The sequence below is a fragment of the Danio aesculapii genome, chromosome 5, assembly GCF_903798145.1.
Source record: "Danio aesculapii chromosome 5, fDanAes4.1, whole genome shotgun sequence".
NCBI classification, from domain to species: domain Eukaryota; kingdom Metazoa; phylum Chordata; class Actinopteri; order Cypriniformes; family Danionidae; genus Danio; species Danio aesculapii.
The window spans coordinates 45,575,298-45,589,687 of record NC_079439.1 but is presented as its reverse complement, the minus strand read 5'-3'; positions in this window follow the sequence as shown (position 1 = coordinate 45,589,687).

The window sequence follows — 14,390 nt, the reverse complement described above, 5'->3', positions numbered from 1 at the left end:
CCCAGATTAATAAAAGGGACTAAGCCGAAAAGAAAATTAATAAATGAAGCCGCACTCACACCTCCATCACCTTGAACTGAGTGAAAAAGGCAATAAAACTAAAGGACAACTTTATCACATATATATAAATATAATTTATATTTTATTACATTAACAACTAAATGTAGCCTTTGTACAGTTTTTGACTAATTTATATGAAAACTGTTTACCATAAGAAAAATTATTTTAAGTAACAATTTTCTGTTCGAATCACAGGCTGTAAATAACTTCAGTTATTAAAGTTTCACTTTCTGGCTAAGGCTATAAAAGGCTATAAAATGAGATGCTGTAAATCAGTAGCTGTACTGACAAATTACTTGAGGCTGCCTATAAAAGTAAAAGCTTGAAAAAAAGAAAATGAAAGTATCTGCACTCATGATCCAGCTCTCAAACATCAAGCAGCAGCACAAACCTCTCTCTACGGCTCAAGATTAAAACCAGTGAGTAACCTACTTTGTTTTACTTTAATTCACTTCCAAAATTTTCCCAAATATATACTACTGTAAAATGTATGCCAAATATTAGACTTGTGCAAATGTGTTAATGAGGTATGAAAGTGCATTATCACTGATCGAGCCTAGAAGAAAACTGTTTAGACTAAAGCATTCTGTAGCGACCAAATCGATTAAAATATCAAGCTAAAATGAATTAGCTTAAAAACAGTTTTAAAATCTTTTTTTCTACAACAATCAAGTTGCTCAACTTGCTCTCCACAAGTTTGAACACAGTCCAGTGCTGCTGCAACACAGGTTAAATAATAATCCAAGATTCTCTCAAGGGAGAGAGGTTATCTGTTCGCTGTAGGGTACCGCCAAACGCAATAACAGTAAGATTTTATTGCGCTACAATCTGGTGGAGATAATGTAAACCATATTGGTCATGATTATACCTTGACTTGAGACGTTTTTTCAAATTTATAAAAATAAGTAATACGGCAAGAAAAGTCTTGCGTGTATTTAAAATATAATAAACGTAGACATGTATTTATTTTAAAAAGTACATAGTCAAATAAGTAAAGGTATTAAAATAGTTTTAATCTACTTATCTTATTTTGTGTTCAACAGAAGAAATAAATTCATAAATGTTCTGAACCAGAATGTTCAGTGGGAGTAAATCAGAGCAAAATTGTGATTTGGGGTGAACTATCACTTTAAGTAACCTAGTTTCATTATTATTCCCTCTTTTGCACAGGGCTCCTCCCATCACTGTGCAGTTATGTCAAAGGCCAAGCACTGATATTGTAGGCTACTGCAGAGTATAAATGCTTTAAGGACTGTACTAAAACTTTGTTGCATAAAATTGTAACATGTAAGATATTTTAAAGTGTTGTTTTCATGTGCATTTTTAAATTGTACCCTTTATATTCTAAACCAGTTTATCCTTTTACTTTTATTTTGTACACAGCCCAAACAATGGATAGGTTCATAGAAGATTTTCAGAGAAGTCTTCATAGGGAAGTATATGGCCTGAGGGAGGTCACTATCCTTGAGCATTGTGGTTTCATACTGTATTTCTGCCTCATTACTTCTCGTGCTGGAACTGATATTGATGCTGCAATCAGGGATCTTATGCTTGTGCAAGGTCACTTATGAATTTAAAGCTTGACTCATGATAAATCACAATTTATTTACTGATTATTTACTGTGCATTTGAATTATCTTGCAGCTGACAAACAAGTCATCATTGCTGTGCTTTATCCTACAATTGACCCTGAGAAAACCATACCAGACACCAACAATGCTATAAAGAAAGAGAACACATATTTTGTGGACTTTCTGTTCAACGAGGATGAAGGGTTCATGAATTGTCAGAAGAATAAAGATGCTATTAATAGATTTGCATGGTACATCAAGTCCAAAGTAAGTCTGCTTATCACCATGGCTATTGTCATGGCATTTTCTCAACTACAATTTATTAACAAAAATATAAATATAACAAATTTGTATATATTTTTTATGATTTTGATGCATTCTCTTTACTTTATTTGATTTATTTATTCCATTTTTGGAGATGCTGTTGTAGATTAATTATTATCTAGTGTTATTGCATTAATTGGAAGTTCAAAAATCATAATTGTTGTGGTCTCTAAAATAGATTTTTATTCTTTTTATTGTTTTAATTCGTACATTTTTATATTTATTTCCAATTCAGAATCTGACTTCATATTACTTGCAAAGTAAGTATTGTAAGTTTAAATTATTCTCTATTATTCTCATGCAATGTTATATCAAAATGTCTTAATTATACAATTCTTAAAACTATTGAGGAATGTTAAGGGATATTCGTTCTTTGTATTTGTAAATGTGCTTCATATTTTTTTCCGAAAGATTATGGAATTCCACGTACATACTCATACCAGCATGGAGAAGATTTTCCCTCACCCAGCAGAGAACACAGATTCTGTGGAAATTTTTGGCAAAAAAATCGTGTTGCTTGTTTTGTTATCGCTGGTGTTGTCATTTGCGGCATTCTTCTTTGGATAATTCTAGGTGTATTGTTTTGATACTAGCTATAAATGAATACAGAAATGACACTGTAAAAAATAGTGACATTTTCATTAAAAAAAGACAGCTGTGGATGCCAGAACACCATAATTATAGCAGCAAATTTTCAGCTTTTACAGATTTAACTTAAATTAACGACAAACCGAATGGAACCAATTTTTACTGCAGAATTTTTACAGCTTTTTATCATTAAAATTGCAGCCATTGTGAATTTCAGTAAATGTAACCAAGCTTCATATAATGCACCACTGGAAGAGAATTAAACTGAATGCAAGTGTGTTTTTGCGATATATTACAATATACATGAAGTTCACAAACACCTTTTAGGATTTGCATGTAGCATGTAACTATATTTGTTATGCAAAAGTATATACTGCATATGCTGTACACTGTTGTTTACCCCAAATACAGTATGACCACTGTCTTCAGCATTTGTCCAAATCTTTATTTAGATCTTTACATTCGTAAAATTCATTCCATTGCTGAAAACACCAAACTAGATTAGCTTTAATAATGACATTAGGTGAGTTATGGTGAGTGGATATTATTGATTCTAACTGTTATGCCTTTAAATGTTACTATGAATGATGACAAAATGCCTTTTGAGTAACTTCTGCTTCATGCTAATTGCTTTGCTTAGCCCTTTACAGTTTGATTTGTTACAGTATGTTTGTTTTATACTGTGTATGGGATTACAAGCTTACAGTGCAGCCTGCCAATGGTGATTAATTGTCATATTTAATCTTAATACTTTGCTGCTGTCTTAAAAACCACAAAGTTTTACCCATTTATCAGTTTATTAGTTAGTTTTTAGCACTTAAAATCTTATACAATTTATAATGATCACTTACAATTTAATGTCGTAAGTTTGTTGTATCAATTTTAAATAAATATGTTATGCTGAAAGAAAAAAACGTTTATTCTTTCTATGCATATAAAAATCGCTCTTGTAAGTTGTAAGGCTTCAGATATCAGAATGAGACGTCTCATTTTTAATCTAATGAAATAAAACAATTTCCACTGTTTCACCTCTGTATATTTCTGAGAATACATGTACTGTTTAAAGTGGTTAGTTTTCAGTGGCTGGTGTTTGACAGATACATTGAAAAGAATTTGAGCATCAGGTATCATTCAGCTTCCCAGATGCAGTTAATTCCCCACAGTCTTCTTTCTCTGAAACATAATTTGGCTCTCCTGGTTTCCAATGACTGTAAATGAAAAACAAACAAAATATAAATCACATATAAATCACAGATAAAAAGCAAAGTGTTGTGCCAAACCTCCGGTATGATAGCACAGTGCTGAAAAACACTGAATTAACAACAGCAAAAAAAAGATGTGACTGTACATCAAAATGTAAAATATTTAAACAAACTTAGACTTGACAACCTAATTAATAACAAGGTTGTGCACTTTAAAAAAGAAAAAAATTTACAAAAAATGTATGTTGGTTGAAAAGGGAATGTCAATTAGTATTCAGTAATAGTAAAAACAATGTAACATTTTTTTTTACATGTCTGCTGTTCATAATGTATGGCTTTCCATCAATCCATCTTCACTGGCCAGTAATTGCATTTGTAAGACAAATTCAGTAAGATTCAGATGAAAGAATAGCATGTTGCACAATATAATCCTGAATGAAGGAAACAAAACAGGCATTAGATAAGATCATATAAAGTTGATCTGCTATTTTCTACGTCTTAGTTTGTATCTGTGAGAATGTAACCCACTCCCTGCTATCATTCCCCAGGATGAGCAACAGGCTGTCCAGGTCACTTTCGTTTTCACTTTCGGGTTGCGTGGGCGCGTGACAGTCCTTTGCCTAGAGCAGCAGTTCACCTGTTAGACCTGGCCAATGGCAGCAGGACTACAGACTCTGAGGTGTGAAATGGTCAAACACCTGCAGCGTGAATTATATTTACTTCTAAAAGGCTTACAGTAAGATTATGTCTCAAATACATTCACATCCGAAAACGAAGGAGGTTTTTGCTATAATTTTAGTTTGTTTGAGTTAGTTTTGTATATACAGCTTTAGTTCTTTTAAAAACTCTCGTTTTATTTTTAGTCAACGACAATTATTTTACATTTTAGTTTTTTCATTCGTTTTCGTCAACTATAATAACCTTGGTAAGGACGCAGTGAAGCAGTAGGTAGTGCTGGTCGCCTTACAGCAAGAAAGTCACTGGTTCGAGCCTTAGCTGGATCAGTTGGTGTTTCTGTGTGGAGTTTGCATGTTCTCCCTGCATTCGTGTGGGTTTCCTCCAGGTGGTCCTGTTTCCTCCACAGTCAAAAGACGTGGTACAGGTGAATTGTGTAGGCTAAATTGTCCATAGTGTATGAGTGTATGGATGTTTCCCAGAGATGGGTTGCAGCTAGAAGGGCATCCGCTGTGTAAAACATATGCTGGATAAGTTGGCGGTTGATTCCGCAGTAGCAACCTCTAAATAATATAGGGATTAAGCCGAAAAGAAAATGAATCAATGAATGAACCTTGGTAAGCAAACTTGCACTTTGGGTGTGACACACTGAAGGTTGGCCACACCTTCTGGCTTCAATTTTGTTCCACCATAGGCCACAAGCATAGTCGAAGTTTGTTGCAACAGTACTGTTTTGTGCAGAGATTGATAAATGTTCAGAGGTAATACATTGGCTTCAGCCCCAGAGTCCAATTTGAACTTCACCGTCACATTTCCAATGTCTACATCTGTGTACTATGCGTTCTGTACTGAACCACTTGTCTGGTTTAGTTCCACTGATCCGATAAATAATAAGTCAACCATGACATTTCTACTGTGTTTGGCTTTGTGTCTTTTTGTTGAGACATGCACACTGAGGCAAAGTGGTTGGATTTGCCACAGGCATGACATGTTGCGCCATAGGCCGCACACTGTTGTGGAAGGTGAGATTTTCCACACTTTTTGCAGGTGAATGATTCTGTTTTTTGCTGTTGAGATGACTTTCTTTAACATTTTTTGTTCTGTTTTACATCTTTTGTCTTCTTCTTAATGGCATGAACAGTTTTTCTTTGCTCCCCCATTGCTTGAATCTGTGTTTTTGCTGCCTCTGCCGCTCTGCAAATGTCCACAGTTTTTTCAAGGGTCAAGTTTGTTTCTCTTAGGAGCCTCTGCTTTAAACACTGATCACTGAACACAATCTTGTCAGAACTTAATGATTCTGTTGAGCCAAATTCACAGTCCTTACTCTTTTGTTTTAGTTCTGTCTGTGACATACTTATCGATGTTAATCGCATCAAGCATAGGGTAAGCCCAGAACTGGTGCCTTTCGAAAACAATGTTCTTTCCTGGTAAGCAATACTTCTCCATTGCAGTTAGGCTACTATATATTGCATTGTTTCATTCTCCCCTTCTGGCTCAACAGACAGAGAGTTATATACTTCTAATGCCTCCTCTTCTAAAGCATGAAGCAGAATGGCAATCTTTAACGTTACCTTACCAGTTTTTGAGTCTGATCCTGTAGCAGTCATATAAATGTTGAACCGCTGTATCCATCTTCTCCAGTTTTTACCAGTATTCCCAGACAGGACTAATGGAGGTGGTAATCTGAACTGATCCATGTTTATTTTTCACTATGACAGACTTACTTTAGTTAGGATGAGTTCACTTTCTTCAGACCTCATCAAGATGGCGCCGCGGATGGCCGCTTCGGTGTGGGGCTGTCCAGTGTTTGCACTGTTTTTGTTAGTCTGTCCTGTTTTATGTTTATCAAATACGATCAGTTACACCAGGGACGAGCTGCTGAACATTCGGCAGTGCACACCAACTAATCAAGAACTGGATTTTGATTTTTGTGGCGTTTTGCGGAACATTGTGGTCGGCGGAACAGCCGCATTGTGGAAACGCTACAAGACGCGCAAGCGTGGGAAGCGAGCCGGCGCGCTCGTCAGGCTAAGACAGCGCGGCTTCAGAACGGCGCTGCCCAGCATTCACCTGGCGAATCTCCGCTCTCTTCCTAACAAAATGGACGAACTACTTCTGCTCGCATGCAAAAACAAGAACTTTAACAACTCTGCTGTCCTGTGTTTCACGGAAACCTGGCTAAACGAAGCCATTCCGGACAGCGCATTAAACCTACCGGACTTTCAGCTGTACAGAGCAGATCGCGATACGGAGTCAACGGGCAAAACGCGCGGTGGTGGGACATGCTTTTACATCAACAGAAGGTGGTGTACGGATGTAACTGTGTTAAAGAAGATGTGCTGTCCTGATGTGGAAGTGCTTTTCATTAACTGTAAGCCTTTTTATTCACCAAGAGAGTTTTCCTCGATCATTCTCGTCTGTGTTTACATTCCACCGCAAGCACACGTGAGTACTGCGCTGCAACAGCTGGCTGATCTGATCACAGAGACAGAACAACAACACCCGGACTCTGTTTTTATCATACTTGGGGACTTTAATCAGGCAAAACTCACACATGAGCTGCCTAAATTCAAACAGCACATTACATGCCCCACCAGAGACAATAACATTTTGGACCATTGCTACACCACAATAAAGGATGCATATCGCTCCGTCGCCAGAGCAGCTCTAGGACTCTCCGATCACTGCCTGGTTCATCTTATACCAACGTACAGGCAAAAACTTAAAACTACTAAGCCAGTATTAAGGACTGTCAAGAGATGGACCAACGACACAGAGCAGGTCTTACAAGCCTGTTTTGAATGCACTGACTGGGATGTTTTTGAAGCTGCAGCCACAGATCTGGACGAGCTCACAGAGACTGTAACATCATACATCAGTTTCTGTGAGGAGTTATGCATCCCTACCAGGACCTACTTGTCATTTAACAATGATAAACCATGGTTCACACCAAAACTCAGACAGCTTCGTCAGGCCAAAGAGGATGCTTACAGGAGTGGTGACAGGATCCTTTACAATCAGGCCAGGAACACATTGACAAAGGAGATTGGTGTGGCTAAGAAAAGCTATGCCAAAAAGCTGCAAAACCAGTTTTCAGCTAACGACCCTGCATCAGTGTGGAGAGGCTTAAAAGATTTCACTAATTACAAGACACCGTCCCCCAGTATCGACAGCAATAAACATATTGCAAACGAGCTGAATATGTTCTACTGTAGATTTGACACCTCTGACCAGACACCTCACACCCGCCTGGACCATCTCCCTACACAGCCATCAACACCACATCAACACAGCCCGGACCGTCTCCCTACACGGCCATCAATACCACATCAACACAGCCCGGACCATCGCCCACAGCCATCAACACCTCCAGCCATCTTCCTCTCCCCCCCTGCTCTTCAGATCAGTGAGGATCATGTGCGTCAGATCTTCAGCAAACAGAAGAGAAGGAAAGCACCAGGGCCAGATGGTGTCTCACCAGCCTGTCTGAGAACCTGCGCTGACCAGCTGGCTCCCATTTTCTCACATATCTTCAATAGATCACTGGAACAGCGCAAAGTTCCATCCTGCTTTAAGCGCTCCACCATCATCCCAATCCCGAAGAAGCCAAAGATCACAGGACTCAATGACTACAGACCTGTGGCCTTAACATCTGTGGCCATGAAGTCATGCGAAAGACTGGTGCTAGCATATCTGAAGGACATCACTGGACCCCTGCTGGACCCCCTGCAGTTCGCCTATAGAGCAAACCGGTCTGTGGATGATGCAGTCAACATGGGACTGCATTATACCCTACAACATCTGGACAAACCAGGGAACTACGCAAGGATTCTGTTTGTGGACTTCAGTTCTGCCTTTAACACCATCGTCTCATCACTGCTTGAGTACAAACTGGCCCAGCCCTCTGTTCCTAGCTCTGTCTGTCAATGGATCACCAGCTTTCTGACAGATAGACAACAGCTAGTCAAAATGGGCAATATCACATCCGACAGCCGCACCATCAGCACTGGTGCCCCCCAGGGATGTGTTCTTTCTCCACTGCTCTTCTCCCTGTACACCAACGACTGCACTGCAAAAGACCCCTCCATCAAACTCATTAAGTTTGCAGACGACACTACTGTTATCGGTCTCATCCAGAACGGTGACGAGTCTGCATACAGACAGGAGGTGGAGCGGCTGGCGTTATGGTGCAGATACAACAACCTGGAGCTGAACACGCTCAAAACAGTGGAGATGATAGTGGACTTCAGGAGCAACCCCCCTGCACTCCCCCCACTCACCATCATGAACAGCACTGTGGCTGCAGTAGAGTCATTCAGGTTCCTGGGCACCACCATCTCTCAGGATCTGAAGTGGGACATTCATATAGACTCTATTGTGAAGAAAGCCCAGCAGAGACTGTACTTCCTTCGTCAGCTGAGGAAGTTCAACCTGCCACAGGAGCTGCTCGTACAGTTCTACTCAGCTGTCATCCAATCCATCCTCTGCACTTCAATCACTGTCTGGTTCGGCTCAGCTGCCAAAACCGACCTCCGTAGACTACAGCGAATAGTCCGGACTGCTGAACGAATCACTGGCACAACCCTTCCTACACTTCAAGAACTGTACTCTTCCAGAGTGAGTAAAAGGGCTCGCAAAATCACTCTGGACGCCTCACACCCAGCACACTACCTGTTCGAACTGTTACCGTCTGGTCGGCGCTTCAGAGCACCAAGCACAAAAACAGCCAGACACAGTAAAAGTTTCTTTCCTCAGGCTGTCTACCTTATGAACAGTTAAATATTCCCCTACTGTGCAATAAATATGTGCAATACTTTCTCATACGCACTTGTACACAGCACCTTATATCAATATACAATGCAATACTCTCTACATTCGCACTTGTACACAGCACCTTATAACCTGTATATTTATAGCAATCTGTATACAACTCAACATCCAGGTTTCTTCACTAACCGCATCTGTTTAATGTTCATCATTTTTTATTATTATTTTATTTTATTTTTTTGTTTTGTTATTATTTTGTGTTGTCACTTGTCACTTTATGTACACTGGAAGCTTCTGTAGCCAAAACAAATTCCTTGTGTGTGTGAAGCACACTTGGCAATAAAACTGATTCTGATTCTGATTCATCATGTTGCTGTCAACTGCAGGCTTGAGTCCATAAAAAACTCTCTTCTGACACCATGTAGTGTTTCCTTTCTGTGCAGTGTATGTTCTAGACTGTGTATATGGAGAGGTATAACTCAGAAACACATTTATTTAACAGAACACGAGCGGCTCCAACTGCTAACCATCACATGCGTTTCAATCTCACTCACTGACTCCGTAGAACCCCCGTAGTTAAACCAAGGTGGCCCTGTAGTGGAGTCAATACGTAATTACATTATGCTACTTCCTAAATAAATGTATATTTAGGCTATTTAGCATGAGAAAAAAAAGAAAAAAAAATGTTAGATTATCAATAAATCCCTTACACTAAAATCACTAATAGAGTAGCTGTACTGACTATTAGCTGTCCTTATGGCTTTGCTTACGAAACTGAAAGTCAAGACTAAAATGAAAATGAAAGCTGCACAGTGACTCATTATCCAGCTCTCAAACATCAAGCAGCAGCACAAACCTCTCTCTGCGTCTCAAGACAAAAACCAGTGAGTAATCTACTTTGTTTTACTTTAATTCACTTACAAAATTTTTCCCAAATATATCACTGTTATGTGCGCTAATTCTTAGCCTTGTGTGAATGTGTTAATGGGGTATGAAAGTGCATTATCACTGATCGAGCCTAGAAAAAAAACTGTTTGCTTTGCATTGCTTTACATTGCTTTGCATCTTATTAACACAACCAAGCCTTAAAATTACATTCTGGACCACCCCTTTTAAATATTAAACCAGAGAATGGGAAAGAGGTCCTCTTTGCGCGTGAGTGGGTACAGCCCAAAGCAATAAGAGAAAAACTGTCTCAAATGGCACACTATACACTATGCACTCATGCACTTACACACTCAACAGTATAGTATATGGATATAGTGTCGTCCCAAATGCAACACTAATGTTTTTTTACTAAGTAAAATTCAAACCGTTTTCCTGATGACGTTTGACGGTTGCCAAATCAGTGAACTAAATGACCAAACTACCCCAAAATACCTGCCATGAGTATAACCGCATTCACCATCGGGAGGCGCTATAATCACTGTCGTAGGAGAATTTTGCATTCACAATCCAAAATAAAGTAATCCAACATGTGCGCCCTTTGTTGGCTACAATATGGACTTCTCTAGGTTTGTTAATTCATTGACTTATTTTATTATTTAATTAATTTATTTTTATTTTAAGGTATTTGAAATAACATGCTTTATAAAGTTATAATAAAATGCATATTGTAAATACATAACATATATGCAGACAATAGGTGTCATTTGCCTAATCATTTTTAAATATTAAAGCAAAAAGAAACTTATCACATTAATGTGCTTATAACGTGCTTATACTGACACCTACTGGTACATGTCACAAGATCACTGACATTAGCGGCATGTAGGTCTACATCTTTTTAAAATGTATTTGTAGTGACACTTTAGATCTTCATTGGTACAATACATGCCAGTGGATACCATGTATTAAGATTATTAAATATTAAATAAAAATAAATAAAATAAAAATATTAAAGATATTTTATATAATTTACTTTTAAAAATGTAAATACATATTGAACTGGTTAACGCTTAAGCCTGCATTTTTTTACTTCAGTTATTAGGCATAAAAATGGTAAAGATTATGTAATGATGAATGAAGTTATTGTTCACCAATAACGTAACTGCATTAACTTTTATAAGTTTAGTTAGATATTAACAAAGACTAAATAATGGTTAACAGATGTGTTGCTCATTGTTAATTCATGTAAACTAATGCATTAACTAAGGTTAAATACAGCCTTATTGTAAAGTGTTACTTGAGAGACATAGAGAAGACTATCTTATCAACAAACTCACAATGCAATAAATCAGATGTTTGACAGCATCGTAATCATTTGTTTATAAGCATCATCAAGCTTTGTTGATGTCACTGCAGCTACATGCCATTAATGTCCATTAATGTCAGTACATGCCACTAATGTCATGCCACTAATTTCAGTAGGCCTAAATGAAATGCCATGTCAGTATATGCCACTAATGTCAATGAGTGACACATGCCACTAATGTCAGTAGTAAGAAATTTGTTTATAATACCTCTGTACTAAAACCTTGTGTGTATGATAGTCATAAGATATTTTAAAGTGTTGTTTTCTTGTGGCGTTTTTGAAATGATGTATATTTCATAACAGTTTGTCTTTTTAATTTTGTACACAGGCTAGAAAATGGATCGGCTCACAGATGATTTCCATAAAAAACTTCGTAAGGAAGTATCTGGCCTGAGAGCCACTTCCATTGTGTATTGTGATTTCATACTGTATTTCTGCCTCATCACCTCTCGTGCTGGAACTGACATTGATGCTGCTATCAGGAATCTTAAAGACGTTGCAGGTTACATACAAGTTTAAAGCTGACATTCACAATAAAACAATATATTTACCGATTTCTTATGATCCACTTAACAGACCACTTTTTATTGCCTTGCAGCTGACAAAGAAGTCATCATGGTAGTGCTTTTTCTCACAATTGACCCTGAGAAAACCATACCAGACACCAACAGTGCTAGAAATGACAAGAACATATATTATGTGGACTTTCTGTTCAACGAGGATGAAGGGTTGATGAATTGTCAGAAGAATAAAGATGCAATCAAGAAACTTGCGATGTACATGAAGTCCTGGGTAAGTCTGCTTATCAACATGGCTATTGTCATGGCATTTCTCAACTGTAATTTATTAACAAAAATATGATAAACTTTTATTTTATAATGATTTTGATGCATTCTCTTGATTTATTTTTGTCATTTTTGGAAATGCTTTTGTAGATTAATTATTTAATATTTATTTAATTTAATAGGTTATTGCATTGATTTGAAGTTCATAATTGTTGTAGTCTCGAAAATAGATTTGAATCTTTTTTATTGTTTTAATACATGCATCTTTATTATATTTATTTCCAATTCAGAATCTGACTTCATATTACTTGCAAGGTAAGTATTCCAAGTTTACATTATTCTCCATGATTCTCTTTCAATGTTATATTGAAATGTATTAATTATACAATTCTTAAAACAATTGAGAAATGTTAAGGAATAAAAAAGAAATATTGTATTTTCATAAAAAATGTGCTTAATTTTTGTTCCGAAAGATAATGGAAGTTCACGTACAAACTCATACCAGGATGGAGAACCACAAGATGGATCCGGTAGAAATGTGAATTATTTCAAAAAACCTCTTGTTCCTTGTCTTTTTGCTGTTTTTGTCATTTTAATCATTTTTGTTTTGATAATTGTGCCACTGACATACAGGTATCTAAATAAATACAGAAATGACACTGTAAAAAATAATGGCATTTTCTGAAAAAAAGGCAGCTGTGGATGCCAGAACACCACAATTATAACAGCAATGTTTAAACATTCACAGATTTAACTTTAATTAACAACAAACCACCATGATTCACTAACTCATAACAACTTATTGAAGCACCTGATATATAGTAGTCATCATTTGAAGTGGAGAAAAAAAGCTGATAAAGGATAGGTGTCTTTCACGCTATACTAACCATCATGGTAAAACACTTAACATCAAAAACATGCAATAAAAATGTATTTTACAGTATTACATGTAGCATAAAACTAATTTTACTGCAGTATTTTTACAGCACTTTGCTGTTAAAATCACAGCCATTGTGAATTTCAGTAGTAATTGTTACTAAGCTTCATATAATACACTGCATGAAGAGAATTAAACAGTGAATGTGAGTGTGTTTTTGAGATATGTTACAATATAGTTTTAGTAATTACATTACGAGAGTTATGGTGAATGGATATTTTTGATTATAATTGTAATCTCTAAAAGTTTTTATGAATGATGACAAAATCCTTTGTATCGCTGCTTTATGCTAACTGCTTTGCTCAGCTCTTTACAGTTTTGATTTGTTACAGTATTTGTTACAGTTTGTTATACACTGTGTATGGGTCAAAGAATAAAAAATATATATATTTATATACCAAAAGATCTTGTCTGGCAGGAATCATTTAATGAAGACTCTAATAAAAGATGACATGTTTACAGTGCAGCATGCAAATAGTAATAATTGTCATTTTAAATCTTTTTGCTGCTGTCTTTAAACCACAGTTTTACCCATTTATCAGTAAAACAATTGTTAGCATTTAAAATATTGACTGATTTATAATGATCACTTATTGTTTTTGTTAACAACTGCATGTCATAAGTGTGTTGTATCAATTTAAAATAAATATGTTATGCTCAATGCTAAGTAGATGTTTAATATTCCTTCTATGCATTTAAAATCACTCTTGTAAATTAAATCATCTTCAGCTATCAGAATTGGACATCTTTCCACTGTTTGACCTCTGTATATTTCTTAGAATACATGTACTGTTTAAAGTGGTTAGTTTTCAGTGGCTGGTGTTTGACAGATAAATTGGAAAGAATTTGAGCATCGGCATCATTCAGCTTCCCAGATGCAGTTAATTGCCCACAGTCTTCTCCATCTGAATTATTATTTGGCTCTTCTGGTTTCCAATGACTGTAAATAAAAAACAAAACAGGCATTAGACGAGATTATATAAATTTGATCTGCTATTTTCAACATGTTAGTTTTTTTCTGTATTACTAACGCACTCCCTGCTGTCATTCCCCAGGATGAGTCACAGGCTGTCCTTCCCACTACAGTATAAACGTGCCTTTAGCCAGGTCAGTTTAGTGCTGGAAATCTGGTAGCAGAAAGGAAAAGTTTACAGCTTTCCTCACACCTCCACCACCTTGGACTAAAGGAAAACTTTATCACATATATTATTAAATATAATTTATGTT